The sequence below is a fragment of the Macrobrachium rosenbergii genome, chromosome 56 (assembly GCF_040412425.1).
Source record: "Macrobrachium rosenbergii isolate ZJJX-2024 chromosome 56, ASM4041242v1, whole genome shotgun sequence".
Taxonomy (NCBI): Eukaryota; Metazoa; Arthropoda; class Malacostraca; order Decapoda; family Palaemonidae; genus Macrobrachium; species Macrobrachium rosenbergii.
In genome coordinates this window covers 39,183,385-39,210,222 of record NC_089796.1, presented here as the reverse complement: position 1 = coordinate 39,210,222, position 26,838 = coordinate 39,183,385, and the positions used below count along the sequence as shown (strand labels likewise).

Genomic DNA, 26,838 nt, shown 5'->3' with positions numbered 1-26,838 from the left:
ATGAAAATACTTGTTCTTACTCTTAAAATATTCCTACTTATTTCTATCTTCTTGATTTCACTCACTCTGTGATGAATACCCATTTACTATATATAGTATATTTTTCAAATTATACAGTATTATAAGGAACTAGTTTGGATGTTAAACGGTAAAATAAATAAAAATTTAGATTCAGGCAACATTCAAAATTTAGTATTCTTTTTACCGTTCTAGCTTCCAAAGTAATCCCTTATAATACATACTGCATGATTTGGAAAATATACTAAATATGGAAAATGGGTATTCATCACAGGGTTAAATCATGAAGGAAGATATAAGTAGGAAAATTTCAAGAGCATGAACAAATATTCTCATGATTGTAAGAATACATGGTAGTTAATCACGAGAATACTAGGGATAATCAGGGAAGGGGTTAAAGGTACAGGTTATTTGCAAAAATGACATTTCTATAATGAAGTTTTATTTATACTTACCCAGTAATTACATCACTGTAGCTTTCTACTCGATGGCAGCTTGAATTTTCGAAATTTGCGGCAATACTCTACTTCTTCCGTCCGAGTCGGTGACTAGGCCCCGCCCACTTTCTGGCAAGGAGAGGAACAACCCTTGAAAGTGTTTCAGTTTGTTTTTTGCTATAATGTCCACGTTAGGAGAGGAGGGCAGGCTCCACTCGTAATTACGGGGCAAGTATAAATAAAACTTTATCATAAAAACGTTATTTTTATTTAAGTAACTTACCTAGTAATTACATCGCTGAATCCCATATTGACGGCTGGTGGGGATTCATGGATACTGTATATTGTACCCAAAATATTAAAGTTATTATATATATATATATATATATATATATATATATATATATATATATATATATATATATATATATATATATATATATATATATATATATATATATATATATATATATATATATATATATATACATACATACATACATACATACATACACACACACACACACACACACACACATATATATATATATATATATATATATATATATATATATATATATATATATATATATATATATATATATATATATATATATATATATGATGTTAGCATCGATAAATGCTTGTTGTTCCTTACCTGGCAAGAAAGGTACTGCAAGAAGGTACTGCCTCTGGTTGGAGTTCATCTCAACCTGTCATGCGTGGTGTGGCGGTATAGCCTTGGGACACCTCTACTGAAATGGGGACTTTCCAGAGAAGGAGTATTCTGCTAGCTGTGAAAGTGTCAAATAAAGCTGTGCACTAAGGACAAAGTTCCAATGTCATACAAAGCTTAAAAACCTTCCTTAGTCCAGGGCATAGCACCAGGAACCAAATAATCCAGCCATAGTGCCTAGTCACTTTACACCAATGGATTAAAAAGTAAAAAAACCATCACGCCACTAAAAACTGGTAGGTAACTTTGGTATACCATACCTTCCAGACTGAGATACATTCAGTTGGAAGAGTTGCCCCCTAAACTTCCTCCCCACATCACCATACCGGCTACGGACAAGGGCCCTAAGGTGCTGCAGTTGTCGGAGGTGGTTTCAACATCTCGGACATAGTGGATCGCAGAAAATGACCTACATCTCCAGTATGTTGTTTGGAAAATAAAAGACAAGGACAGGTTATGCCTAAAGGCTAACGAGGCGGCCACTGCTCCTACCTCATGATACTTCACCTTAAGGGAGGGCAGAGAATCCTCTCCAATTTGTGAATGAGCTTCCCAGATTAGGTCCCTTAAAAAAACATGATAGTGTTCGTAGAAAGAGGTCTGTACGGATTCTTTACTGGACACCATAAATTGCTCGCCTGGCCTCTGATCTTCTCAGTCCTGTGAAGATAATATCTAAGAGCTCTCACAGGACAGAGAGATCTTTCCTCTTCCTCTGGGCCTCAAATCACTATCAAGTTCTTTACTGTAAAGTAGTGGGGCCAGGGTTTTGAGGATATTTCGTTTTTGGCAAAAAAAAAAAAACCCAAAGTTAGCGAGCAGACTGCATCACCCTGGGAGAAACCCACCCTTTTGTCCAAGGCATGGAGTTCGCTAACCTTCTTAGCTTTCGCTAGTGCCATAAGAAACAGCATCTTCCAGGTTAAGTTCCTGAGGGAGGCTGAGCGAGGAGGTTCAAAACGCAGTCCTGAGATCCACTTAAGAACTGTGACAAGACTCCAAGAAGCTGTTGGTTCTGCTTTAGGTTTGGAAGAGTCAAAAGATTTAATGAGGTCCGAGAAGTCTTGGATTGACGTAAGGTCCAGACCCGTGATGAAATATCAAACTCAGCATAGATCTATAACCTCTAATGGTAGAGGAAGAGAGGCCTCCAGGGGATCTTAAATACAGGAGGAAGTCTGCTAGCTGTGTCATAAACGTCTTAGAAGACGAGATGTTATGTCTTCTGCACCAAAGTCTAAAGATGGGCCACTTTGCTTGATAGGCCTTATTAAAGGACTGTTGTCTGCTGCTGGCAATAGCTTGAGCAGCAGGCTTTGAAAATCCTTTCGACTGCAGGAGTTTGATGACAGTCGAAACCCCGTCAGGGCCAGAGTGGACAGGTTTTTATGAAACCTCCTGAAATGAGGCTGTCCGTGCAGCTCTGGAATGGTGGGAAGGAGTCCCGGATAGTCCACCAGAAGGGCTAGAAGATCTGCAAACCAATCTTTCTGGGGCTAAGACAGAGATATGAGGGTCATTCTGGCATTTGGGTGTGATTGAAGCTTGTCCTGTACTTCTCTGATTAGACTGAAAGGGGGAAATGCGTACAATCCAGGTCAGACCAGTCCTGCAGAAGGACATCTGTCAGCCATGTTAGAGAGTCTGGAAAAGGGGAGCAGAACAGAGGAAGACAGTGATTCTTGGATGTGGCGAATAGATCCAGGAATGGTTTCCCCCACGGCTTCCACAAATCTTCGCATACTCAAAGGTCCAGAGTCCACTCCATGGGAAGGATTTGGTGGTGTCGACTTAACCCATTCACCAACACACTGAGTTTTCCTTGGATGAATCGGGTGACTAACTTTGTTCCTATCCAATCCACCCAAAGGAGAAGTGACGTCTTGGTCTTAAAGAGCGAAAATGAGTGGGTTCCCCCTTGATGACTGATCAAGCTGGTGCTGTGGTACTGTCTGAGTGGAGTGCTATCACTTTGCCTTGAACTTCTTACTGAAACTGCATGAGACCCAATTAATCGCTTTCAATTCTTTGTTGCTGATGTGGAAACTGCTCTCCTCTCGAGACCAGGTTCCTGATATCTCTCTGTCTCCTAGATGGGCTCCCCAACCTGTGCTCGATGTGTCGGAGAAGTAGTTTAGGACTGGGCTCAAAGGAAGCAGAGACTTCCTTTCTGTATCTGCCCACAGACTGCCACCACCAAAAGTCTTCTTTGATCTCTGTTGTGATTGGAAAGACAAATGAGTCTGGCTGAGTCTTTCTGTCCCAACTGCTCTTCAGGAAGAATTGTAGAGATCTTAAATGTAGTCTTCCTAACCTGACAAATTGCTGTTGAAGACAACGTGCCCAGCGGACTCATCCACTCGTTGGCTGAGCAATTCCTTAGTGAGTGAGAGGAAATGATTCACTGTTTTCAGGCACAACTCCATCCTTTTGGGGGATGGAAAAGCCTGAAAAATTCGAGAGTCTATCTGAATCCCCAAATAAAGAATCTTCTGAGATATGATCAGTTGAGATTTCTGAAGATTTACTAGTAGTCCTAAGTCTTGGGTTAAAAGTAGGGCTCTTCGAAGGTCCTCCACACATTGCAGCTTTGTGGGCAAACAAATCATCCAATCGTCCGGGTATAAAAGGATATTGATACCTATCAAGTGCAACCACTTTGCCAGGGGGCGAGAACTCTCGTAAAGACCTGTGGTGCTGTTGACAGGCCGAAACACAGTGCTCTGAATTGAAATACTTTGTTTTGGTACACAAACCTCAAAAACTTTCTTGACGCCGGATACGATGGATGGACACAAGAACTGACTGATCTGATTCCATCTTGAACCTTGTTTTCTCATTGGATACATTAAGGGCACTCACATCGAGGACCAGTCTCCATCCTCCCACTGATTTGGGGACCATACACTTTTTTGAGAAGTACTGAGACCTCCTCTCACAGGGCTAACAACTTCTCTGATCCTGCAAAGTACGTGGTTAAGATAAAGAAAAGAACCAATGCAGAATAATATCCTCAGGTCAATTTTTCCTTTCCTCTTGAATCCTCAAAATACTGTTTGTCTATTATGAACATAAGCCTAAGTTTTTGCAGTCTTGTGTGCCATTCCTGGCAGTAATTTATGAAATGTGCCCATGAATACTACAGTATACAGTATTTGTTGGTTACCCTAGTTTAGGGTAGAAGTCACCCTTGAAAAATATACTTCCTAAATAAGTCTATTAAGCTTCATTATTTAAATAGAATATATATAATAAAATTCTGAAAAAGAATATGAAGTTGGAGAATGACCGATCAGGAAGGAAAAGGGGATTTTCCCATACAATATCTGTCCCAATCAGGATTCGCTTTACTACTGTACAACAATTAAGTTGATAGACACTTTCAGAATGAAGGATGGCTACGAGGAAAACCACTGGATAAGAAAGATATGGTTCAGATTTTTGCATGTAGTTTAGCTACTCTTTAACAGTAAAACATTTTGATAACCTAGTCAAATAAAGACTATAGGCAAGGATATGCATTTATGACAGACTGAATTCTTGATAATGCTTCCGACAGAAAACAGTGGGAGATTTCTTGCCCATTGTCATCATTTGGGGATGGCAGCTAATAATTTTTATCAGATGGGCGTAGTAGGAGGAGAGGAAAGATCTCAGTTGCTGTCCCGACCAATTCTAGTAAAACACTTTTTTCCTGTGATTTTTCTTACGTGACATCAATTACCTCGGCAATTAGAACTTTATTACCACTTCCACTAATTCATTACATATTACTTTGCACACCTTGGGTCGTGAATAGTGGAATTATAAGAATTCCCTTGAAAAGTTATTGTTTAGGACCAAGTTGGCCGTTACTTTAATAAATCTGCTATTGTGTGTGACAATACGACAATTTAACTCCTGTGTTTAAATATAAACAATCCAAGAAAGTTAAACTGTATTGGTGAAAATAATAAAATCCGATGACTGACTTGTAATTCATCACATTCGTTGATCCAATTCAAACAGAGTAACAGAGTCAGAGACATAACCCTTTCTTCATTCAAAGTGAATACTACAACTATTGCCAAGGTAATTTCTCAATTCTTGGCGGACTCGAAAGAATGCGACGTTGCCACATTCACGAGCAACCCAGACCAGGGGGGGAAAGGGAGTTTTGTCCGGGACTGTACCAATGTTACCCCTAGCTACGTTAAAAGAAAATGGTAAAGCTTGAATATTTTATGAAAGAAAATGTGTGAGCCTGAATATAAGGTAATAACCTGACTAGTTTTTGACATGGTAAGATTAACAGTTGTAGGAGTGTTCAATCATAGCTGTAAGCCTTACATTTTTAAGGGTAATGTTGTTAACATGACTTTGAAGTGATATTAAAGTGTTTTAGGATGATAGTTTAAGGTATATTTGGTGTCTGAACTATTAAAATAGGCAGTATAAGCATTTTTAGAGGGGGGGTCTCAAGTATTCACAAATTTTAGCTATTCGTAGGCGGTTGTGGTCCCTAAACCCTGCGAATACTGTGGGCTACTGTATAGGGCTCTTGGACTAGAACCCTACTGTACTTAGCTTTCATGAATAGTTTACTAAATTTTTATATTTTATAGTTAAGGAATTTTGTGATGGTAAATGGATATCACTACCTCTGAAGTATTTTAACCCTTTTTCTTTTAGAAATATGTTACACAGTGGAACCCCCGTTCAAGGTTCCGGATTTGTGGCTTCACCTATCAGCAGATTTTTCTGTGGAACCTATTACATTGATTTCGTTGGCTGCCTTTCTGCTTGTGTGTGTGTGTGTGTGTGTGTGTGTGTGTGTGTGTGTGTGTGTGTGTGTGTGTGTGTCCCCCCATTCCCACTTCCCTATCCCCAAAAACCGGTTTAAGCAAGGTGGTCCCTAAACACACCCCCTCTTCCCTGGACCTCAACTCCCTCAAGGAAAAATGATAATCCCCTCCCTCTTCCTCCTCCCCTCCTTTTCCATCCGTCTTCCTCTTACCTTTTCCGTGTTTTATGATGAAATAAAATGTGCTGAGACTGACTACTAACATAATGTTTGTAGATTTGTAAGGACATTTTTTTATAGAAGCAATGTACAGGTTTTTCAAATAAAAATATAACTTGCTTGACCTTTAGAATTTAATATTTAGTGTTTAATTAACCTCATGTGGTAACTATGAACCACCTTCATTATATTTAGGACCTGAAGACAACTCCACAGGATCCTGGAGTCTTTTAAGAAGACGTTATAATCCAATGGACCTTTTTCCAAGAAAGCTTCAGCAGCTGAAGATTGTTTCAAAGGATCCTGGAGTTGTGAAGACGTCTTTCAAGAATAATCTATTAATTTCCTTGGCTGCCTGTGTGTGTGTGTGTCCCTCCCCTCCCCCTTTCCCATTCCTCTTCCCTCTCCATCCCCCTTCCCTTCTCCATGTTTTATGATGAAAATGTGTTGAGACTGAGTACTATTAACAAAATGTTTATAGATTTGTAAGGACATTTTTTTCTTATAATAGTAATGTACAGGTTTTTCAAATCAAAATATAACTTGCTAGACCTTTAGATTCTATGAAATGTTTAATTAACCTTATGTTATAACTATGAACCACCTGCATTATAAGGATCACAGTAAATACTAATCCTGTTACGCAACTGGAGTTTTTAAGATTAAAGATAACGTTATAATCCAATTGGCATTTCTCCAGGAGGTGGAAGAAGTGATCCTGAAAACATATTCTGGATTTCTTCCCTGAAGGGAAGTGGATCCACAGGATCCTGGGGCCTTAAAGAATTTAAGAAGACATTATAATCCAATGGGAATTTCTCCAGGAGGTGGAAGAAGTGATCCTGAAAACAAATTCTGGATTTCTTCCCTGAAGGGAAGTGGATCCACAGGATCCTGGAGCCTTGAAGAATTTAAGAAGACATTATAATCCAATGGGCATTTCTCCAGGAATACTTCAGGAGCTAAAGACTGCTTCAAAGGATCCTGGAGTTGTGGAGACGTCTTTCAAGAATAATATTTTAATAACTGTCCAGAAATTTCCAACATTAAGTGACCCAACGGTATATAATAAAGGATTTTTGGCTGAGCTTTGTTTTTTTGTTCTGAAATGGACTCAGCAGGTAATTCTAGAACAACAGCAGGCACTACTGGTGATGGCCCAGAATTGCCAATGGCATCAGCATTGATTCAAAACCCATCAACAGCTGCTCCTGCACCTGCACCAAGATATGGTTAATTGTGTATACTGTATATGACCGGAGTAAATGGGGTTGGTGCTGCCCGTAGACTTTTGCTGACTATTGGTAGTAGGGTTAATTTAGCTGTGGGTATGGTACGGATATGGGTATGGGTATGGTATGCATATGGCTATGGGAGGGGCATGGGTATGTAAATGTTATGGTATGGGTATGGATATGGATATGGATATGGGTATGGGTATGGGTAAGGGTATAGGTATGGGTATGGTAAGGATATGGGTATAGGTATTGGTACATGTATGGATATGGGTACAGGTATGGGTATGGTACAGATATGGGTAAGGGTATTGATATGGAATGGATATGGGTATGGGTATGGGTATAGGTATGGTACAGACATGGATATGGGTATGGTATGGTCTGGATTTAATACAGATATGGGTATGGGTATGGTACGGATATGGGAACTAGCAAATGCAAGCGATAGCGAGCATCTGCTGGTCTCTAGATTAGTTGCGGAAAACTTGCCTATTCGCAGATTTTTTGTATAGCTGTATTCTGAATTTTCATATTTTTGTGACTAAATACACTAAACCCCAGTATTTGCAGTCTCACGATTCGCAGACTCACCTATTCGCAGATTTCCCAATGGAACATATACAGTATACACATTATTCACAGAAATTCGCCCATTCACAGTATTTTTCACTGAGAAATATTCATTAATTACTGTATTTTCATCTCATTTTCATGACTAAATGCACTTTTTGTGATAAAATTATTAAAATACTCAGGTAGTGTAGTGCTCGAGTTATGATAATTTGCCATACGATAATTCGATTTTGCAATGGGGTAAGCAATTAATACCGATACAACAATATTTATAAAGTATATTCAAATTTCACGCAGGCACAGGCAGCAGCGTACAATCAGGCAGCAAGAGAGACCAAATTACAATAGACCAACATCTTTTCCTCCCTCTCTTTATCCCATCTTCTAGTTAAAAAAGAAATTTCACGCAGGCACAGGCAGCAGCGTACAATCAGGCAGCAAGAGAGACCAAATTACAATAGACCAACATCTTTTCCTCCCTCTCTTTATCCCATCTTCTACTTAAAAAAGTAAAAGAGAATGATAAAAGTATTGTTAGTAACATTATAATCTTGCGTAAATGCGTACAGCCATAAACAACCGACCAAGAAACTGTTGTTTTGCTTATCACCAAATCGGATAACAACAGTCCTTTTGCTTGTATTTCAACCATCGTACAGTAATATACAATTACCATAGTTATAGTATACATGAAGTTAAGTACAATAGGACTGATACACTTTTACATTATACCCTTATTCGGTATAGATAAAAGATTGGCAAGGAAATATACTGCTAAAATTAAGCTGCAAGTTGTAGCTGAAGCTGAGAAAACTGTCTGAGAAAACAATGTTCAAGCTGATAATGACTATAAATTATTGTGCATCGGACATGGATGAAGCTTGACCGTAATTAAAATTGGAGAGAAAGTATTTTAATCAAAACTGCTGGGCATGAAAGAACACATTACTGCTATTTTTACGCCAATAAACGATAAATACGTAAAGCTCGTATTATGGTGAAATCAAGTGAAAATAGTAAATGAAATCATGATTTTTTTTTACACAAAAAAAACGCCCCCAAACGGCCAAAATCATCTATTAACGAAAAAAAATAGCTATGTTAATTTCACAACGTGACATACCTAAGTTATATTTCGACTTAAAAACACTTCGTTTAACAAAAAATAACCTTACCCCATATAAATAAAGTATCTAGAGATTCATTTATGCTAACTAGAAGCAAAAAAAGCGCTCTGAACTGAGTTAAGTAAAATTAAATAAACTTACCGCATAGTCGATTTCTAAACCGAACCATTGATCGCTATGATCGCAATTTATAATACAAAAGCAATATAAGAATATATACAATATTATTGGATATGGTGAATTAAGACAAAACATTTTAAAAGATCCATGGAAAAGATGCATATTCGTTATGTTGATGTTTGTATAATACGATATGTGAATATAGAGTACAGTATAATGTAGGTTACTCTACCGTATATGTATAAGATATACCATAGTGTAGGCTAAGCTAACTCTTGTTTGTTATTCAATTTCTCTTTGTACTGAATGATCATAAGTCACTCTGCATGAACCTCCAGAATTAGCTGATATTAATAATTACTATACCGTGTATGTATAGAGTATACTGTCTTTATAGTGTAGGCTAGGCTACCATATATGTGTACATGGTACCGAATACCCTAGTGTAAGCTAGGCTATATTCGAGATAAGTTTTTCCAACAGAGTTTTTCCACCAAACGATGGGTGTTTGTGTGTTTGTACTATCAACATAGGCAGTTCTAAGTGTTTTTAGAAGGGTTCTAAGTATTCTCGGGTTTTAGCTATTCTCGGGGGGGGGGGGTACGCATCCCCCTGCAAATACAGGGGGTTTACTGTACTATCCTGTGCTGTACATACGTATACATTTCTTATGATAAATAATTATTTACTATACTCTTTTTTAAATATTAATATTAAGTTTAATAAGATTACGGTAAATGATAAGATTAAATAAGATTAAATAATACAGTAATAATAATAATACTGTACAGTAGACTGTACCTGCAATACTGTAATGTGTACAGTACCTGTATGAACTAATTTTCAATTATTAATATAATTAATAAGATTAAATAATAGTAATACTCTACAGTGCCTGTAATAATAGTAATATGATTAAATACAGTAATAATAAGATTTTAAATAATAATAAGATTACGTAAATCACAGAGGTACTCACCAGTGATGAGTGTTGATTCAAGATCATGATAATGAATTAGCTGTGAAGTTCAATGAATAATGATGAATGCACTGTATGACTGCACAGCAAAGCACAGGAGTTAATCTCCTCTGGGGGTACCTCTTCTCCTTCTTCAGGGGCTTGGGGAGGCACTTCTTCAGGTGTTTGAGGAGGCACTTCTTCAGGCGCTTGGGGAGGTACTTCTTCACAGGCTAGGAGAGGTACTTCTTCAGGCACTAGAAGAGGCATTTCTTCAGGCACTAAGGGAGGCTTTGGAGGAAGAAGAGGCATTTCTTCAGGCACTAAGGGAGGCTTTGGAGGATCCTTCCACGTCCATTTGATAAACATGGTGATAGGCAGCTGCTGTCACTGCATGCTGTTGAGGGCATTATTATAGGGTGCCATTGCCATATCAAGGGCATTTGAAAACTTCAAGGAGCATTTCATATAAGGATCCCATGCCGTAGCTGACTCGTGCACCTCCTTGATTATCCTCTAAGTTGGGGCAGACGTTCCAAAAACAGCCCCTCATCCTCCTCCTCGTCCCCTGAACCTGGTATCTTCTTCCTTGCTGGCAGACTTTGCCAGCTCTTTCAAATCCTGGTCCATCAGGGGGTCAGAGTAGACATCACTAAGAGTGCCGACTTCATCCTTGGTGATGTCATCGAAGCCTTCTCCACCAAGCATCCTCGCCAATAAGACTGCCTTATCAATGGCTGAATGTTGAAATTCTTCAGGAGAAAAGCCTTTATAATCGTGCACACAGTCGGGCCACAACTCCTTCCAGCAGGCATTGAGGGTCTCCTTTGCATTATTCTACGCCAATACCCCTTCAGCGTAAATTCACTGTTAGCATCCACTGCATTCACAAGGTGCTCAAGGGAGTTCCCAGTGTAGAGTGTCTTGAAGGCACAGATCAAGCCATGGTCCATAGGCTGGAGGAGAGAGGTGGTGTTGGCAGGGAGGAACATGAGCTGGACTCCCTTATAATAAAGATCCTGAGGGTGGTCACCAGCATTATCCATAATCAATAACACCTTGAACTCCATGCCCAAGTTGCTCAGGTATTGCCTAACTTCAAGGATGAAGCTCTGAATGAACTAGTGATCTGTAAGGACTTTGGTGATCCAGGTTTGCAGACTTGTAAATGAGGCCTGGTTTCAGCATGAAGCTGGTCACATTCCCACACATTATAAGGGTAACCCTGTCCTTCTGAGCCTTGAACCTGGAGGCTCTGGCTTCGTCTTCACGAGGTATGTCCGTAAAGGCGGCATCTTTCATATGTCTGTGCAGGCATCTTCTTCCAGAACAAGCCAGTCTCGTCCATATTGAACACTTGAATTATGGATGGTAGCCCTTGTCCCTGATGATTTTCTATGTCTGCCGATGCTGTTTCCCCATGCAGAGAAACACTTCTGAGTTGACACTGCTTCTGAAATCGATGGAACCACCCTTGCTGGCATGAAAACCTTGAGGAGCTGACGATGGTCATACTTGGGGCTCTTGCTCTTCTTCTTCTTCTGCAGGTCATCGAAGACTAAAACGTCTGCTTCCCCTACTTTGCCGCCTTACCTAACAGTTGAAAACTGCTGGTACAGTTGTCTTGCTTTTTCACAAATGATGTTGGTGTCAAGGGGGAGGTTCTTCTTATGGCAGTCCTTTACCCAATATGCCAATGCCAATTCCAACTTAACAATTGTTTTATCGCACACTGTCGAAACTGCTTTTGCACTACCAAAGAAGCTAGCACTCACGGCCTTTCTTATCCCCACCTCTTTCTTCTTGATGTAGCGTACAGTACTCTCGTTCACACCAAAATGGCGGGCTGCAACTGTGTAACTCTTGCCTTCTTTTAACATATCCATAATTTTTACCTTCTCCTCAAGCATCATGACCTTTTTCTGGCACTTAGGCTGTTTGCCAGAAGCCTTAGAAGGAGTAGGGCATTTAGGAGGCATCTTTGGGCATGATTAAGAGATACAAAGATTAAAAATGACAAAGGTACGCAAAGTACAGATCCTCAGTGACACGGCTGAACAGCATAGGTCTACGCAGTGAACTGGCAGATATGTGGGCTCCTGCAGCCTACCTCCGTGAGACAAAGTCTTGGGGGTACAGTACCTGTACAGTACTATATCTGAAAAATAGTATTTACTCATGAAAATATAACGACTGATGGTTCCACAGACATAAACATAGCCCCGTCGTTCTACAAACTACCTATGTATTTTAGATATGCTCTACTGTCATCCTAAAACACTTTAATACCATTTGAAAATCGTCTGGAAACACAGCAAAATATCGATAAAATGTACAGTAAGCACAGAATATCAATGTTGTTATGCGCACTACCCTGTATGTACGTACGTACTGTATATACTATGTGCAAGTGACCAAACACCGCTGCCCTGCTTCTCAGTTCACTATGTATGCCTCTACTGTGTGTGTGTTTGTGTGTTGTGTACATACTTATTGGTGCAGACTTTGTGTATCTTTTTGAATCGTGCCCTGAGATGCCTCCTAAATGCCCTGCTTCTTCTACAGCATCCGGACAAGAGCCTAAGCCACAGGGAGATCATGAATGTTGAGGAGACGGCACACATTATTATACAGACAGTCCCTTGTTATCGGCAGGCTTGGTTATCGGAGATCCAGTTTTTCGGCGCTTGTCTAGCAACAATAATCGGCAATTTTCGGTGCTGATACATACCTAACAGAGGTGCCGATAACCGAAAATTGGTGATTTTCAGTGCTTATCGGTGCTGGTAAGTGCCGAAAATCACCTATTGTCAGTTATCGTCACACCGTCGGAATGGGATCCCCACCGATAACCAGGGACTGCCTGTAATGTTAAGAGATGGCAAAATTCATGGAAAAAAAAAGAGAAGTAGCAGTAGAATAGAATCCTTATGATGGCCCTTGGTGGAGAAGAACTCACCGCCTACGTTTATGTACTCTAGCCCCTGACGGAGCAGGATTTTGCAGAATTCAAAAGTCTGTACAAGATTCTCAGGAAAGTCAAGGAGCTGCAGACAATGATAGAGGCATGGGATGTTTCTAAGGAGAGCTCCACTACTTTTTCAAATGGCCTTAAGGATATCATGAAGCCCTATCATACCATGTTCATGAAAATTTACAAGTACCTTAACATGATGGCGCCTCCCGAAACCCCTGATAAAGCACTTCATGAAGAAGGGGAAGAGGCACCCCCAGAGGAGATGTAAGTCCTCTGTTTTGCTGTGCAGTCAAACAATATCATCATCGTCATTCATTGGACTGCACAGCTAATTCATCATCATCATCTTTAATCAACATTCATCACTGATGAGTACCCATATGATTTACGTAATCTTAATATTAAATACTCTTAATGTGCATATGTATTTTTGTTCTCTCTCTCTCTCTCTTTCTCTCTTGTGAATTACATACCAATGTTTCCCCTGTAAAAGAAAATGGGACGGCTTGAATAGTGACTGTATGAAAGAAAATGTGTGCCTGAATACAGTACAGTGCCTGTATAGGGGGAATTTTATTAGTTTTCACACACAGCTGTAAGCCATATATATTTTTAAAGGTAATGTTGTAAGATGGCTTTGAAATGACATTAAAGTGTTTTAGGATGACAGTTCAAGGTATATTTGGTGTTTGAACTATTAAAATAGCCAGTAAACTATTGAAGTAGGCAGTTATAAGTGCTTTTAGAGAGGGGTCTTTGGTGTTTGAACTATTAAAATACAGCATTTTTAGAAGGGGGTGTCAAGTATTCATGGATTTCAGCTATTCAAAAGTGGTTGCGGTCCCTGTCCCCGGTGAATCCTGGGGTTGACTGTACAGAGATTCTGAGGCTTAACAGCATAACAGTACATAAAGAACTATCCTTGACATTTGAGCTTCAGCTATAAATGACTGATATCAGTTTTTATATTTTTGGCTATGATTTCATTGTTAGTATTTTTTTGGTATGAGGACATGTTCCATTTCTTGGAGTCTTACTACAATATATTCAATAGTTTAACCAGACCACTGAGCTGACCATCAGCTCTCACAGGGCTGGCCCGAAGGATTAGGATGGAATGACAAGTCTAGGCTAGAAGCCTAGCAGTGGGACCTAATAGGTCACTTGTCAATGATGAATGAACGAAAATGAAAATGAAATTAAAAGCTGTAAAAAGGCATATGCTTTCATACTGGAACACACTCACACAATAAATACATTTAAACTCATGCTTCCATATATACGCACTAAAAAGGTATATTAAAATTCAAAATAAATTAAGTAAAATCATAAAATTTACTAGTTTTAAAATTCACTATATTGACTGATCGATTTTTTATAGTTTACCAATTAACTCGCAGCTTCTCATAAACATTAAAATCGGTACTATTGAGAATGTTGAAGATTCTGACAAAATTTCTTCTATCGGTCTATTTCCAAAATTTGATAATCGCTGCAGGTTATATTTTGGACATTCACACAGTATATGCTTAACTGTTATCAGCACATTGCAATCTGGGCATCTGGGAAGAGGGCCACATGGACTGTTCATTAAGTGTCCATGTGTCAAACGAGTATGGCCTATTCGAAGACGTGTCAGAATTACTTGTGCGTGTCTCTCTCTCTCTCTGATATGACGAACTCCATTTTCCAACACTGGATTTTATCTGTTTTAATTTATTATTTTCAAGTTCTTCGTTCCATATATTTTGCCATTTTTTTACAATGTCTGTTTTTATATATCTTGTATAGTCACTGATAGGGATGTCTACATTTGTTCTCATCATGTGGACCGCTTCTTTAGCTGCTTTATCAGCCTCTTCATTTCCCTTAATCCCTACATGGGCAGGGATCCAACATATTTCAATATTTTTTCCCTTATTATACAATTTATGGAGTGAGAACTTTATATGTTGTACAATATTATTTTTTTTATTATAGCTTTGAATAGCTTCTATAGCACTTCTGGAGTCGCTATAAATTACAAAATTATTACTTGCACATAACTCAGCTGTAAATACAGAGACTTTATCTGGGAGAGAGAACTGATATGTTTTGTTTTGGGATACCGCAGCATACCCCACTCTGTATTGTGACTTAGATCCGTCAGTGTATATTGCGTAATGCGGACCTTTTCGGATTATATGCTCTACTGCATGTTGTCTATGGTATTCTGGAGTATATGAATGACCTTTTGATAAATATTTCAAGTGTGTACAAATTCTCATTTTGTTCATTGTCCAAGGAGGAGGCAATTTTAATATTAAAGGTAATTGTATAGATATATTTAGTAACTCAAATAATCTTCTAGCTCTAATTGGGAAAGAAGGTGGAGCATTGTTTATAAACACACCACTTAATCCAAATAATTTTTTGGTTGGAGAATCATTTGTCTGAATTCTTAGAGCACTCTTCATTGTTACTAGCTCTCTATGGAGAGACAGAGGTAGTTCCCCACATTCAACTTGTAAAGAAGATGTTGGTGATGATCGAAAAGCTCCTGAACATATTCTAAGGCCCTCATTTTGAATTGGGTCTACCGTTTTCAGCGTTGCGTCTGATGCCGAGCCATATATTTCACTTCCATAATCAATGATAGACAGCACTGTTGCTTTATACAATAAAGTAAGGGTATGTCTATCGGCTCCCCAAGTAGTGTTCGATAGTTTTTTAATTAGGTTTAATGCTCTTTTACATTTTGATTTCATGTATGTTATGTGGTCTTTCCAATTCATGTGAGTATCAAATACTAATCCTAAAAATTTTGCTGTTTGGCCAATTGGTATACTATGGTTTCTGATTTTTAGGTCTATTTCTTCTCCTTTTTTCCACTTTTTATTTTTATAAAACATGATTGCTTGGGTTTTATCTATGGAAAATTCAAAGCCTACAGATAAAGCCCACTCATCTACTTTTACTATGCTTTTATGAATGATTCGTTCTGCATGTTTTATTCGAGATGCTGAATAATATATGGCAAAATCATCCATATACAGGTTACTTTTAATACCAATAGGTAGATTATTACTGATATCATTAATTGCCAAAGTAAACAGTGTGCCACTAAGGACGCTTCCCTGTGGAACACCATTTTCAAGAAGAAATGCTCTAGACAGAACATCATTAATTCTCACCTGAAAACTGCGATTTGTCAAAAAGTTTTGCATAAACCTAGGTAAATGTCCACAGATGTTGTTTTGTAAAGTTTTTAATATAGCATATCTCCATGTAGTATCGTATGCTTTTTCAATGTCAAAAAAGACAGCTACAGTAATTTGTTTTCGTTCAAAACCTCTGCGTATATGGTCTTCTAAGTTACAGAGAGAATCTAATGTAGATCTGGTACACTGTGACCCGAACTGAGTGGGAGTCAAAATCTTATTTTCTCGAATGTGCCATGTTAGTCGAGCATTTACCATTTTCTCTAGTAATTTGCACAAACAACTTGTTAAAGAAATTGGTCTGTAATTGTTTACATTACTGGGATCTTTTCCATGTTTGGGGATTGGAATAATTATAGCTTTACGCCATTCATCAGGAAATAAATTTCTAAGCCATAAGTGGTTATAAAACTCTAACAAGTATGTCTTTGCCAAAGGTGCTAAATGGCAGATAATTTCAAAACAAATATTGTCACCTCCAGGGGCAGATTTATTGCTGTTGAACAGAGCAAATTCTAGCTCTTCCATATTAAATTTTCTATTATAATATATGTCTTCAATTGTTTCAAAATTTATTGTTATTAATTCTATATTATTTTTCCTTGTGTGGAAATGCTCATCTAAATTTTTGTTACTACTTACTTTTGCTAAATTTTCACCTATTACATTACTAATTTCTTTAGGATCATGTATTCTTTTCCCATCTTTTATTATAGCATGCCTAGGTGGTTTAACATGGGTACCATTTATTTTCCTGAATTTTTCCCATATTTTTTGTATGGGAGTATTTTTAGAGAGATCTGATACATACTTTCTCCATGAAATTATTCTTCCTTGAATTACTTCTCTTTTAAACTTTGCAGATATTTTGTTATATAGAGGTTTTAATGTATCAATTTCTAATAATAATATAGTCAGTTTTTGTAAGGTTCCTTCTAATATCGGTAATGTTTTGTTTAATTTAGTGAATTTTCTATTCAAATTATTTAGTCGTCTTACAATTTGGTGTTTTATTTTTATTAATTCTGTTAAGTTTTTCAGACCACCATAGGACTTTGTGTTTTGTTGGATGAGATTTGGATTTTGGTACTGCTTTATCAGCAGCATTTGTAATGAAATCAACAAGAAATTTATTAGTTTCATTATGGTCTTTCAAATATTCAAATGGTGGGATATTCCTCGTGTGGAATTCATATTGCTCCCAATCTGCTTTATAAATGTTATATTGAGGGACATGCTTGGTAGGATTATTTTGTAATAATGAAATTAATATTGGGAAATGATCACTTGTATGTAAGTCATCTACCGTATTCCACTCCAATCTGTCTACTATGTTTGTTGTACATAGAGTTAAGTCGATTGAGGAAAATGTTCCATGTGTTTTGGAAAAATATGTGCTGATTTCATTATCATTTATACAGCACATGTCATATGAATCTACGAATTGCTCTATTTTACTTCCTGCTCTATTTGAGTCTGTACAATTACAGTCCCATATTGGGTTGTGGGCATTAAAATCACCTACTATTATTGTAGGTTCCTTGGTATTATTAAGTAATTCTTTGAGTTTGTCAATGTCATAATTTTTATTTGGTTGACTGTACAAATTATGAATTACATAATTATCGTTTTTTATTCGCATTCTAATACTCAACGTTTGCAGATCAGTAAAGTTTACAGGTACTTTGTCATAACATACTTTGTTATGGACATATATAACAGTACCTAAATTTCCTTCTTCCTCTCGTGATGTTGATGCTAAGGTATATTTACCTATCGTTAATATTGTTTTGTTGACATGTTGCAAACATAATATCATTGGTTCATATTCTTTTAATAACTGTTGTATTTCTCCTAGGTGTAAATCTGGTCTGTAGACCATTTACATTCCATTGTATAATATAACTATTGAAAATATTTTTTATAGCGGTCGAGTTTTACTTTCTTTTTTTGTATTATCAATTTGGATTTTTTCTAATAATTTACTCACGACATTCATTTGCTTTTCCTTATAATATACTAAGTGCTCAATCCACATGCACCCTTTTTCATGGTTACTCAAATCTGTGGTTTCTTTTCTTCTATATTTCATAAAATTTCTTATAATGTTTGTTAAACCATCTTTTGTTATGCTTTTGTTGTTATTGAATAATTCAATGAAACAATCATTACATCCACACGTATTATCATGTGTATTTCTCTTTTCATTTGCTTTTATACCAATTACTGGAGATGGAGTAATCTCTTCTCCCTTGACATAATCGTTATCATCTATGGTATGGTTCTCTTTCATTTCTTCAGTGTTCTCGACTTTGCCTTCATAGGTTTTACTATTATTTTAGGGGATAAAGGTATATTCGTAGCTTGTTTTTGTTTTTGTTCCTTTTTCATCTCCTTTATCTTTGGTTTAAGTGATGTTTCTCTGATAATAGCTGGTTTCTTCGTTTTGGGTGGTGTTATCTCCAAAGGCCTTTTTATATCTTTAACTTCCAGTCTATCTCTACCCTTTTCTGTTACTTTAGTAGCAGCATCCTCCTGCGTTTCTATTTGCATTAATATTTCAAATGAATTGGATAAAATATTATCCATCTCATTTGTACCTGTTTCTTTATTCTCTATTTTATTTTTTATTTCTAAATTATTAATTTTTTCGTGAGATTTACTTTTCTGTGCTTTGTTACTTCTATCTGTTTGCGTTTTTGCTTCATTTTTTGCTCTTGTTATTGAAGAATACGTGTGTTTCTTAGACGGATCTTGAATTCCTCTCACTTTTAATTCTAACTTAGCCTCTTTTATAGACATCCCTGTTCGTTCTTGTAGTATTTTTAATTCTGTATTGTATATATAATACATGCATTCTTTGGATCTTGCATGATGATTTTGCCCACAGTTTACACACTTAGGCTCACTGCACTTCCACTGCGTGGTATGATCAGTAGATCCACAATAAGTGCATACTGGTTCATTTCTACAATTTTTGTGTGTGTCCATACTTACTGCAATTTTGACACTGCAGTGGCTTTGGGACATAGGGTCTCAACTCTCTATTTTGGCCTAAAATTTTTATTTTTTGAGGCAGATCTTCACCCTAAAATTTTATTTTTGCTATTATTAATGTTTGTCTATTGCTGTTTTTACTTGGTACAGCATATACCTCACAATCTTGGACATTTGGGTATCTTTTTTTGAGAGAGTCCAATAGCATTTTCTTATCGACTGGTTCGTTATTGTTTTCAGGAAGTACAATGGTACACTGAATGCTGTTCATAGTATCGTGTTTTTCACTTTTATGTTAACACTCTATATTTCTTAAAGACAAATAGTCCTCGGACTGACTTTTTGTTGTGGCTTCTATAAGCCAAGTTTTTTTCCTTTATTTGTCTAAACGACATATCTGTCGTTGGATGTCTGTTTAATAAATAATTTTCGAGTTTTAGGGCTGAAATATTTTGGTCAGCTTCCATGGTTAGAAACCTTGACCAACTTCCACTCTCAAAGAGGGAGTCGAAGTGAGTCAAGGTTGGGTCATGTCGGTATTTATTCCTTTTGGGAGTTTTATAGGGTATTAAGGTTTTAATACCACTCTGATTTGGATTATCCTGAGAATTGTCTTTTTCCATGCGAGAGGATATGCTCTGTGCTGGAGCAGTGGTCGTCATCTGTGCCGGAGCAATACCATCAGAGGGTCCAGGGGTACTTAAATCTTTAACACTACTAAGCGTAAAGATTGAAGGAAAGAGAAAAAAATAAATAAACCTGAAAACCTTAAAAAGATATCATCAGCCTTTCATGAAGTTTATTCTTCCACCAATGGCACAAGTGAGAACTGACTCCCAAATGTCCACTCCCTACCCTACCCTACCCCAAAGGGGATGGCACAACATGATTTGAGTGGCCCAAGTGTAAGCCAAACCCGCTTGCTAGGACTGAGAGTATTACAAGAATACAATCATCCCCACCCTAATCATGTTATGGGCAAACCGGATAGAATGCCGAGAGTCCTATCCACAGAACCAGACCCCCCTGGAATCCGTGGTCCAGCCCTAACAAATAGTTCTGCCTTTGAGCTACCAATCTGGTAGCTTTCGGGTCTGAACATTTTCGGGCAGTTGATGGTCCTACCACAGTTCTCACTATTTAGCTTCGGATATAAACCCATTCCCAGCTATGATATCGTTTCCCATTTATCAGGTATAATAAATTTTAGCAACAGTGGAAACTTCCACATAATTTAATCTTAACAAATATATAATGCCAAATGGGACTCTTGGACTTAAACCCGGGAAGGGATTCCTGGGGTTCAAGAGCCCCCTCACCACGTCAAGGTGGGCCCAAGTTGAGGGGGAATATATTCAGTAGTGATCAGTTAAATTTTTAAAAAATTATCATCTTTACATAGGATTTAGCTTGTGAATGCCAGCTGGAACGGCAGTTTAACTTTCAGACAAGGTCATTAACTATCGATAGGTAGGGGGCAGCCCCACCCACCTGTTGTTATGCACTTCACTTTGTTTCTGGCCAATGTTGTGTATGGATATGTGTGTTGACTCACTGCCAAATTTGCCATTTGTTTTCTCTTTATGCTCTAGGAGTATTTTCTTGTTTTGTGCAGTTTTTGAGTTTTGTGTAATAGAGAATTATGACCCAAACCCCTCAATCATTGCAGCCTTCTACCTCTATAAGGAAACCTCAGGTTTTCAGGCACTGTCCTGCAAAGGCCAGGCCTCTTGCAGGAGGCATGAGTGTAACCAATCTAGTTTGTGTTTAGAGTGCCATGTCTGGCTGTCTGAACAGTGGGTGAGGTTTGCCAGAAAAAAAAAAGAGAAGGTCTCACTGGTGTCATCAGATTGTAATACTCTACTGGTGATACCAAAAGTCCTTTTCAGTACAGTACTTTTCTCCCACTTGCCAAACTTCCCTTTCCCCTTTTGCTATCCCTAAGGGAGTAGTATCTCCCTTGCTGACTCATAGTGTGCATTCAGTAGAAAGCCATCGAGGAGGGGAGGACGTCCAGCCCAGCAGGCCTATTTTCACTCTGAGGGAGAGCTTTCCCCTGAAGGGTACTCTTTCTCAGGGCAAAAGGAAGAGCCTTACTTTAACCCAACCCTCTTTCCAGATGCAGCATAGGATGAGTGGCTCATCAGGGAGTTGTGGCTCTCCCTTGCCATCTTGGGTAAGCCCTGTGTTTCTTTCTTCCTCAATCATCAGAGTACAAGTAAGGTGTTGCCTGTCACCACTTCTACTGTGACCATGGCAGCTTTGATAGTCAGGGTCTCCACTAGTTCCCGGACCACCCTCACCTTCTCAGTGTCTCTCTGCATATCACAGGTGATGTGCCTGCAGGTGTTGCCTTTGTCCAAATCTCCTGGGGAGGTCCTGCACTTGCTCTCTGAGGTGCTGACCTCTGCTGCACTTGGGAAGTAGTACAGGTTGACCATCACTAATCCGGCATCATTGGGACCTGGAGGGTGCCGGATTAGCCATTTTTCTGGATTAGCCATTTATTAGGCTAGAATACACGAAACCCAGTAGCTAAGCACCTCATCTTAGAATTAAAATATCCCATAAATCAGTACAAGTTGGATAATAAAGAAAAGACAATTATCAAATACAGGTAGTGCTCGAGTTACGATAATTCGACTTACAATATTTCGAGTTTACGATTACGATGGGGTTAGCAATTAATACCAGTACGAAAATATTTAGGAAATATTTTTAGAATTCGCGCAGGCGCAGGCAGCAGCTACAATCAGGCGGCGAGAGAGACCAACTTACAATAGAAAAACTTCTTTTCCTCCATCTCTTTATTCCATCTGCTAGTTAAAAAAGTAAAAGAGAATGATAAAAGTATTGTCAGTAACGTTATACTCTTGCGTAAATGCCTACCGCCATAAACAACCGAACGGGAAACTTGTTTTGCTAATAATCGTATTGGATAACAACTGTTTTGCTTGTATTTCAACCAACGTACGGTAATACACAATTACCGTAGTTATGTTACAATTGACGTTAAGTACTGTACAATAGGACTGATATATTTTTTTACACTATATCCTTATTCGCTTTGGAGAAAAGATCGGCAGGAAAATATACTGCTATAGTAACTTAAAGCTGTAAGTTGTAGCTGAAGCTGAGAAAACAATGTTCAAGCTGCTAATGACCATAAATTATCGTGCATCGGCAACATGGATGAAACTCAACCGTAAATAAAACTCGAGAGAATGTATTTCAATCAAAACTACTGGGCATGAAAGAATACAAATTACTACTGTTTTCACACCGATAAAAGATAAATACGTAAAGCTCGTATTATGATGAAATCAAGAGAAAATAGCGAACGGAATCTTGATTTTTTTACACAAAACATACATGCCCCCAAAACGGCCAGCCGCGATTCCTGCGAACATCATATATTAACGAAAAAAATAGCTAAATTAATTTCACAATGAAACGTATTCAAGTTATATTTCGACTTAAAAACACTTCGTATAACAAAAAATATCCGTGTCCCAAATAAATAAAGTATCCATATTCATTTACGCTAACTAGAAGCAAGAAAAGCGCTTTGAACTTAGTTAAATGCGGCGAAATAAACACCGCAATATCGATTCCGAAAACAAAACACTGATCGCAATTTATAATACAAAAGCAATATGAGAATATACGCAATTGGAAACAATGTAGTAAAGCATAACTTTTTAAAAGATCCATGAAAAAGATGCACATTCGTTATGATGATGTTTGTATAATACTGTTAATATGTGAATAGAGTTCAGTATAATGTAGGCTAGGCTACCAGTTTGTTGATGCAGCACACTGCGCCACCAAATCGAAGCGGCCGGCGAGCGAGTTAGCGCAGCGACCCGGGAAATTTGAAAATTAGTGCGGAAACATTGGAAATTACTCTAGCCGAAATGTGTGCCGGATTACTGATTGCCGGATTAGTGATGGTCAACCTGTAGTAGTCAAGGAAGCGGAGAAGGAAGTCGCCTTCATTGAGTGCTGTCTCCTCCTCCCCTTCTTTTTCCAAGGCTATTAAGTGGAGGAAAAAATTATTAATAGGATAGTTTAACCAGACCACTGAGCTGACTATCAGCTCTCATAGGGCTGGTCCGAAGGATTAGGATGAAATAACAGGTCTAGAATTGGGACCAAATAGGTCATTTGCACAATGATGAAAAAATGAAAAAGAAGTTTAAAAGAAAAAACTGTATAATGAACATGCTTTTACACTGAAACACATGCATACGATAAATACATTTGCTCGTTTCCACACATACAAAAATAATTAAAGATTAAAAAAGAATAAAATAAAATTTCAAAAAAAATTAAAAATTAAAATTCAGAATAGATTACATATATATATTTTTTAATTCATTAAACACCCTATGGGCTTCTGTATTTTCATTATTTGCTTAGTTTTATATTTTGTTTATTAAGTTACACTTCTTCATGAATGTTACAATTGGGATGACTGAAAATGTATAAGATTCCAACAAAATTTCCTCCATCAATTTCATTCCAAAGGTTGATACTCGCTGCTGATTATATTCTGGACAGTCACACAACACATGTTTCACTGTTATCAACACTTTGCATTCTGGGCATTCAGGGGGAGGGCCACTTGGATTGTTCATCAAGTGTCCATGTGTCAAACGAGTGTGGCCTATTCGCAGACGCATCAGAATTACTTGTGTGCATCTCTCTCTCTCTCTGACATGATGAGCTCCATTTTCCAACACTGGATTTTATGTTTCAATTTATTATTTATAGGTTCCTCATTCCATATATTTTGCCATTTATTTACAATGACTGTTTTTATATCTCTTATATAATCACTAATTGGGATTTTTACATTTGCTCTTGCCATACTGACTGCTTCTTTAGCTCCTTTATCAGCTTCTTCATTTCCTTTAATCCCTATATGGGCAGGGGTCCAACATATTTCAATATTTTTTCCATTATTACACAATTTATGGAGTTCATATTTAATTTCCTGTACAATATTATTTTTTGAGTAGTAACCTTGAATGGCTTTTATAGCGCTTCTTGAGTCACTAAAAATAACAAAATTATTGAATATTTGCTTTATAATTTTGATGGCTACTGCAATTGCACACAACTCTGCTGTGAAGACTGAGGCATTATTAGTCAAAGATAACTGATATGACTTGCTCTGCGATATAGCTGCATATCCTCTCCATGTTGTGATTTAGACCCATCTGTATAAATCGCGCAATGTGAACGTTTTTGCCTTATATGATCTATGATTTTCTGTCTATGGTGTTCTGGGGTATACGAAGAACTTTTTGATAAGTATTTCAACTGTGTGCAAGTCCTTACTTTACTCATGGTCCAATGGGGTGATAACTTCACTGTTGAAGGTACTTGTATATCTATGTTCAGTGACTCAAACAATCTATTAGCTCTAATTGGGAAAGGAGGTGGATGACTGTTTATGAATACATACCTTAGATCAAATAGATTTTTTGTTGGTGAATCACTTGTCTTGATTCTTAATGCACTTTTCATTGGTATGAAAACTCTGTGGAGGAACAGTGGCAGTTCGCTACATTCGACTTGTACTGAGGTGACTGATGAGGATCTAAATGCTCCTGTGCATATTCTTAGTCCTTCATTGTGAACTAGATCTAGTATTTTCAGTGCTGCTTCTGACGCTGAACCATATATTTCACTTCCTTAGTCAATGACTGATAACACTGTTGCTTTAAACAGTATGGTAAGAGTATGTCTATCAGCTCTCCAATTTGTGTGTGGTAATTTTTAATTAGACTTAGCGGCCTTTTGCATTTTGATTTTATGTAAGTTACATGGGCTTTCCAATTCAGGTGTGCATCAAATACTAATCCTAAACATTTTGCAGTTTGGCTAATTGGTATATTATGGTTTCTGATTTTCAATTCTATTCCTCACCTTTTTTCCAATTTTTATTTTTATAAAACATGACAGCTTGAGTTTTTTCTATGGAAAATCTAAAGCCAACTGATGAGGTCCATTCATCTGTTTTTATTATGATTTTATTGATCATTTGTTCTGCGTGCTTTATTCGTGACGCTGTATATGGCAAAATCATCCATATACAGGTTACTTCTAATTCTGACCAGCAGCATGTTACTGATATCATTAATTGCTAATGTAAACAGAGTACCACTAAGGGCACTCCCTTGTGGAACTCCATTTTCAAGTGGAAATGTCTTGGAATAAACATTATCTATTCTCACCTGGATAGTGCGGTCAGTCATAAAGTTTTTAATAAACTTAGGAAGATGGCCGCGTATGTTATTGTTATGTAATGATTTTAACATTGCATACCTCCATGTTGTGTCGTATGCCTTTTGAATGTCAGATCAGACAGCTACTGTAATTTGCTTTCTTTCAAATCCTCTGCTTATGTGGTCTTCCAAATTAGATAGAGAATCGAATGTACTTGTAGATCAATTACGTTGTGAGCCAAACTAGGATGGAGTTAAAATTCTATTTTCACGTATGTGCCATTAAGTCGTGCATTTACCATTTTCTCCAACAATTTGCATAGAGAACTTGTTAAAGAGATTGGTCTATAATTGTTCACATTACTAGAATCTCTTCCAGATTTCGGCATAGGAATTATTATGGCATTTCGCCATTCATCTGGAAACAAGTTTCTGAGCCATAAATGATTGTAAAGTTTAATAAGTATGATTTTGCCAAAGATGCTACGTGGCAAATCATTTCTAAGCAAATATCATCACCTCCAGGAGCAGATTTATTGCTGTTCAAGAGAGCAGTAAACCCCCCATATTCGGGGGAGATGCGTACCGCACCCCCCCCCCCACAAATAGCGAAAATCTGCGAATACTTAAAACCCCTCTAAAAACACTTAGAACTGCCTATTTTGATAGTTTAAACACAAGAAAAACCCTCTAAAAATGCTTATACCTGACTATTTTAATAGTTTTATCAAAAAAAGTGCATTTAGTCACGAAAATATGAAAATACAGTAATTAGTAAATATTTCTCAGTGAAAAATACTGCGAATGGGCGAATTTTCTGTGAATAATAGGTAGATACGTTTCACAGAGAAATCCGCAAGTACGTGAGTCTGCGATTTGTGAAAACACGAATACAGGGCGTTCACTGTGTTCCAGCTCTTCCATATTGACTTTCTTATTATAATATATATCTTCCTTTGTTTCAAAATTAAATATTATAGATTCTGCTTTTTTCTTTATTTTTTTTTTAAATGTTTGTCCAAATTTTGGTCACTACTTATTTTGGCAAAACTTTCCCCAAGTATGTTACTAATTTCGAAGGGATCTAAAAATTTTTTGCCATTATCTAATATAGCTTGTCTGGGTGGTCTAATGTTTGTTCTATTTATTTTTTGGAATTTTTCCAATACTTTTTGAATGGATATTTCATTTGTTATTTCCGATACATAGGGCCTCCAAG

At 37.5% G+C, this 26,838-nt stretch overlaps 1 protein-coding gene across 2 annotated transcripts in view; it reads right to left on the bottom strand.

Annotated features, from left to right (window-relative positions):
* The window catches only part of LOC136836489 (mitochondrial 2-oxodicarboxylate carrier-like), a 237,119-nt gene that overhangs the window by 132,294 nt on the left and 77,987 nt on the right, over positions 1-26,838 (bottom strand). Inside the window, exon 3 of one of the 2 annotated variants that reach the window (XM_067100822.1) lies at positions 474-584. The exons of the other annotated variant lie outside the window; for it this stretch is intronic. The gene's annotated coding sequence lies outside the window, so the exon portion shown is untranslated. The remainder of the gene's footprint in view (positions 1-473; positions 585-26,838) is intronic. 2 annotated transcript variants of the gene reach the window in all.